This window comes from Orcinus orca, chromosome 16 (genome assembly GCF_937001465.1).
Source record: "Orcinus orca chromosome 16, mOrcOrc1.1, whole genome shotgun sequence".
Classification (NCBI taxonomy): domain Eukaryota; kingdom Metazoa; phylum Chordata; class Mammalia; order Artiodactyla; family Delphinidae; genus Orcinus; species Orcinus orca.
Genome location: NC_064574.1, coordinates 4,814,860 through 4,820,859, shown reverse-complemented (window position 1 = coordinate 4,820,859; position 6,000 = coordinate 4,814,860). Strand labels below are relative to the sequence as shown.

Sequence of the window (6,000 nt, the reverse complement as noted above, 5' to 3'; positions counted from 1 at the left end):
CTTAGTGGCCTGGTTACCTGCTGCCCGCTCTGGAGACTTGATTTATATGACAGTGCTTAGAAAAATCGGAAGGGGGGTGGTTATTTATTATCTTGAGATATAATTCACATACCATAAAGTTTTCCTGCTAAAGTCTATGAGTTAGTGAGTTTTAGTGTATTCACAGAGTTGTGCACTCATCACTACGATCGAATTCCAGAACATTCCACCACCCTCCAAATAACCTCTGCACCCATTAGCAGTCACTCCCCTCCCTACCCCCAGCCCTAGGGAACTACAAATCTACCGTCTGTCTCTACAGATTTGCCTGTTCTGAACATTTCACATACATGGAATCAGACAATATGTGGTCTTTGGTGTCTGTCTGGCTTCTGTCACTCAGCACAGCAGTTCTGGGGTCCATCCACATCTTAGCAGGTGTCAGAACTTCATTCTCTTTTTATTGCCTGATGATATCCATGGCATAGATATGTCACATTTTGTTATATAATCATCCATTGATATATTTATTTTCAATTAATTCCAAAGGATTTATTTATTTATGGCTGCGTTGGGTCTTCATTGCTGCACACGGGCTTTCTGTAGTTGCGGCGAGCGGGGGCTACTCTTTGTTGTGGTGCACAGGCTTCTCACTGCGGTGGCTTCTCTTGCTGCGGAGCACAGGCTCTAGGTGCAAGATCTTCAGTAGTTGTGGCACCTGGGCTCAGAAGTTGTGGCTCACAGGCTCTAGAGCACAGGCTCAGTAGTTGTGGCACATGGGCTTAGTTGCTCCGCGGCACGTGGAATCTTCCCGGACCAGGGCTCGAACTCGTGTGCCCTGCATTGGCAGGCGGATTCTTAACCACTGTGCCACCAGGGAAGCCCCTTTTCTTTTTAAAGTAGCTTTTGTACAGGAAAACTTTCTCATTAATTTATCTTAACGAAGTGCTTTCACACTGTAACTTGAGAGCAAAAAAGGCAAATCAAAGTCCTTTTCAGATATAGAGACAGATTCATTCCTGAGGGCTTCCTTGGTTAAGCCTGGGGAAACGTCTGTCCCAGGTCCCGGAGAGAGGTGACCGGCCCAGCTCAGCCCTTTTTGCATTCCTTTCCATAGCTCTCTGCTTCTGGGAGTTTTACCCTACTCCAGCGGAAGGCGCAGCTCTCCAGCACGAGAGTTTGGCCTTTAGTTGGTACCATTTCCTATTTCCGGTCTCCTCCTCTCCATCCCCTGGCCCTCGGCTGCCCTGCGGCCCTCTGTCTCCCTTTCAGGGACTGCCGAGCACTCACACGCGTTTGACCTCGGTGCAATTCCAAGCCTCCCCAGCCTGCCTCTTGTTGGTGCTTCTGCCCAGCAAATTCTTATGCATCCTGCAACCGCCAGCCCACCTATTACCTCCAGGAAGTCTCCCCAGACCCTCTTCCCCCGGACTCCCATGATGCTTTGTTTATATGTTACGGCCGGGCGTGGTTCTATGATAGTTAGCAATGGGGGAGGTGTAGGTAAATAAATTGGAACGGATGCTGGTGTCGGTGCTGGGTTCTGGGGGTGTCGGACGGAGGGTCCCTGGGGAGGGGAAGGGACATGGGAGGTGTGGTCATGCGACCCTGTTGAGGCGTTGCCTCTGGCTCTGTGTCTGTCTCTTTCCCATTCTTACCTGCACGCGACCTGTGTGTGACCTCTTGCACGCCTGGTGGCTCAGAGAGCCAGGGTGGTGCCTGAGCATTGATGCGGGGTGTGTGGGGGGTGGAAGCCATGTGAATCCGCATGATTTTGTTCTTCCAAAGACCAGCTCGCTCAGCCAGATAAGATTCCGATTCCTCCCCAAACCCAATCTAGCTCAACAGGAGGCTTAGATACATGACCAGCTGGATGTTATTGATGGCAAAGTGGGGTAAGGAAGCACTCCTCTCCCCAGTGAAAATAAATGGCATATTTTAAAGCAACAGGAAACTGGCCTAAACAAGTTAACGCACCACCAGTCTACACGGCCAGTTTTGCATCTGGTCTGCCCTGCGTCACCCCCAAACGTATTTCTTTTCATTCTCTCATATTCTGGCTTAGAGATTCCTTTTTTTTTTTTTTTTTTTTGACAATACCAATAGCTGCAATATTTTATTTTATTTATTTTTAAGAGCTCAGATTATCTTTTTTATTGAGATGTAATTCACATATAACATATTATTTTTATAAAGATTCAATATTTGTATACATTGCCACATGTATAATGATCTCCACAATAAGTAGCCGTAATATTTTAAAATTGAAGTATAGTTGATTTACAATGTTGCATTCGTTTCAGGTATACAGCTAAGTGATTCAGTTTTTTATATTTATGTTTGTATATATGTATTGTTTTTCAAATTCTTTTCCGTTATAGGTTATTACTAGATATTGAATATAGTTCTCTGTGCTATGCAGTAGGTCCTTGTCATTTGTTTTATATACAGTGGTGTATATCTGTTAATCCCAAACTCCTAATTTATCCCTCCTTACCCTTTCCCCTTTGGTAACCATAAGTTTGTTTTCTATGTGGCTTAGAGATTCAGTTTGCCTCTCAACCTCCACCATTGAGAATAATTTTTATTTATGTATTGAATTCTGATATATTGTATTTTTACATGTTTATGGATTGTACTTACTGTACTTTTTCACGTTCCATCACTCCTGTGTTTGCTCCTTCCAAAGTCAGAGAGAGCAGGGCAGGAACTAGGGTGGGGAGACAGAGGACTTACCATGGATGCAAACTGAGTCATCAAGACAATATTTTCGTGCAATATCTTGAAAATAAAAATTAATGCAAACTATTCCATATTGAACAAAATAGTGACATTTTAAATAAAGACGGCATCACAGAGATCCTTGTGAGGCTTCTCACCATCATCACCTGCAGTGGAAATGCTCAATCTGGGCCCTCGGGAACCTCCAGCGTTAATACGTGGAGAGGCTCTGCTGATGCTTATTCCAACCACATCTCCAGGAAAATGACCAAACTGGCTGTAATTCTTACCAGCCTCCACAGAATAACCATATCTCTGATGCACTGGGTGCCACACCTTCATTTCCCAGCAGCAGGCTCGGTGGCCGGGTTGCTAGATCAATAGTCACAATTACTAAAGGCCTCAGCTGAGCTCTATTTTCTTCCCCGTCTCTGTGGCTCTCTCTTCCTGTTTTCTAAGCGTTGCTACTGTGACATTAAGTGATGTATAGAAAAGAATTGACTTCCTGTTTCTGAGCCAGCCCAAGTTTCGTCTCTGCTTGCATCTCCTCCAGGTGGTTCAAAATGGTGCTTTTCTCAGTTAAACCCGGCGTTGACTCAAAGGCCAAGCCATGGGAGGCCATCCTCTTTTATTTTATTTTCTAAGATGCAGGGAGGATGCCTCTGTCCTCTGAGATGCTGCCTGCAGAGTAGGAACCGGAGAGGATGCCTGAGACGGCCGTCTCAGCAAAGAGAGTGGGAGGAGGGCTGGGCCAGTGCCTCTCTGCTCTGGGGCGCCTGCCCACTTGTCTTTTCTGGGGCTATGGATGTCTCCCCAGTTTCAGGCCAGGTCATTCGTGTTTGAATCGGAGCATCACTGGCTGCAAGTACATCTCTCTTCATCAAGGTATGTAACATACTCCACAAGATAAGTCTGTAGAAGATCCTAGTTAAAAAAAAACAACTCTTTTTTACATTGTGCTCTTAATGATATATTTACCTTCAAGCGCGCAGTTAAAAAGAAAATGCTACGTAAAACTGGGCCTGACCCAGTTCAGTAATTGTCTTGTGTGCCTGTCACAACTGTTATTTTTGTCAGAATATTTACTGCAAATCATAACGGCTGTCAGAAACTGAGTCCACAATCCGTGTTCTACTGAACACAGAACAACCTACAAGGAAATTCGTTGCTTTATAAGCAGTTCTTTTTTTTTTTCTTCAATGCTGGACCTAATTAAACTGAAGGTGTGAATTGGTTAGAAACATCAGTTCTATTAGCCCAAGGGTTAGAAAAATAAAACATACAGTATAATCTAAATATCAAGGTATTTGATAGCGACACTATTTTTAGCATTTCTACTGATCAACCACCCAAGGGTAGCATTTTTCAACGAGATTTACAAGGGACCCTGGACCCTGGACCACGTATTTATACATATATTTGGCTTCCCTTCATCCAGAATAGCTAAGAGCTGGACGGTCTGTCAGATAAGCCCTGGAGCCCATATTCTGAGAGGTGGCTGGCTCCTCTGTTCCCGTAGCAAATCTTTCTGTGAGAATGAAAGCAGAGATGTTATCTGCCAGAATGCAAGGGGGGACAGGATGCAACTTAGAAAACCGATAACATCAGCTGACTGGGAAAAGCAGAATAAACGTCAGGGTCGGTTTAAAATAATGTGCTTGTTAACTACCCTAATTCTATTGCCCCAGCTAAGGGCAAGCTTTTAGGATCACAAGACTGATATCCATCAGAGCAAGTGTTTAGCTTCTGCAGAAGGCTTGGGGGCTGTGGGAAGATTTTGAGAAGCCAGGAGATGAAGGGTTGCTTCCTCAGTTTTACTTTGACCAGGAAGTCGGGGGAGGGGAACCTCCCAAAACCTAAATAATCACTGCCTAGTTGCCGAGAGGAAATGAGGCCACCAGGAGGGGCAAATGGGTATCAGCCAGAGGCCTTTCTCGTGGTAGAAACCACAAGCATGTATGCAGAGAACCAAGACAGTGGAAGGAGGTGGGGAGGTCTGTGTGTGATTAAGGGGGAAAATCCCAACGTGGAATGCCTACCACCCATACATTCACTGGTTGTCTAGTCCTTTGAACAAGTGGACATGAGCCCCACCCTTTAAAGAAGGAAAACATGGCTTGAAAGTCATGGTGACTTATTCCAAGTCATAGAGTTTGGGAATTCCCTGGTGCACCAGTGGTTAGGACACGGGGCTTTCACTGCTGTGGGCCGGGGTTCAATCCCTGGTTGGGGAACCAAGATCCTGCAAGCCACGCAGCGTGGCCAAAAAAAAAAATGATGTTTTACATTACGTTAAAAAATAATTTACAGAGTCATAGAGTTTGAAAGGAGCAGAGCACAGGTTCAAAGACAGGTCTCGTCCCCGAGGTCTGGGTATTCAATCCTTCTGGGTGTGGCTCGGCAGGGATGGTTGAATGGTCGATGATGTGAATGGTTGCGTTCAGGAATCTCTGCAGAGTCTGCTGGGGGCACCCGTAGGCAACCTTCTCCCTGCTTTGACTTGCAACCAAGTGAGAGGTCTTTGAGGGTCTTCATTGCTATCGTTGTATTTTCATGACGATTATTTGCATTCATACAATGGCGGAGCTTCTCCGTATATGGCGGTGACGTCAAATGGCCTCTGATATAAGGGTACCTGAGGGCAAGTGAGTGGACCCAAAGGAAACAAAGCCAAGGAAAATGATGTGTGCTGAGTCAGTGTTTCTCCAAGGGCAGCCCAGGCCTAGGGACGTGGTTTTAGGTCAACTCTAGATGCTGCAGTAAATAACATGGACTCACACGCTGTGAAGGTTGTTTCCTGTTTCAGTGCCCTCTCTTTTTATTTATTTATTTACTATTTATTAGGCTTTTTTGTTTCGAGATAATTGTAGATTCACATGCAGTTGTAAGAAATAATCCAGAGAGAGCCCATGTACCTTTTCCCCAGTCCCCCCCGCCCATGGTAACATCTTGCAAATCACAACCTGCATATCGATACAGTCGAGATACAAACTATTTCCATCACCACAGGGATCTCTCATGGCCACACCCACTTCCCTCCTGCTCTCTTCCTCTCAACCCCTGGTAACCTTTCATCTGTTCTCCAGTTCCATAATTTGTCATTTCAAGAATGTTATATAAATGAAAACATAGAACTACCCTATGACCCAGCCATTCTACCCCTGGGTATATATTTGAAAGAAACAAAACCACTAATTCTAAAAGATCCACACACCCCAGTGTTCATAGCAGCGTTATTTACAATTGCCAAGACATGGAAGCAACCTAAATGTCCATCAATGGACATTGGATGAACGGATA

General features: G+C 45.1%; 1 protein-coding gene across 5 annotated transcripts in view; it reads left to right on the top strand.

Moving 5' to 3' along the window:
• The first annotated feature begins 3,255 nt into the window (after positions 1-3,255).
• Positions 3,256-6,000, top strand: part of ZNF831 (zinc finger protein 831) — a 171,154-nt gene continuing 168,409 nt past the window's right edge. For all 5 annotated transcript variants that reach the window (XR_004478389.1, XR_004478390.2, XM_033410258.2 and 2 more), the window contains exon 1: positions 3,256-3,585. The gene's annotated coding sequence lies outside the window, so the exon portion shown is untranslated. The remainder of the gene's footprint in view (positions 3,586-6,000) is intronic.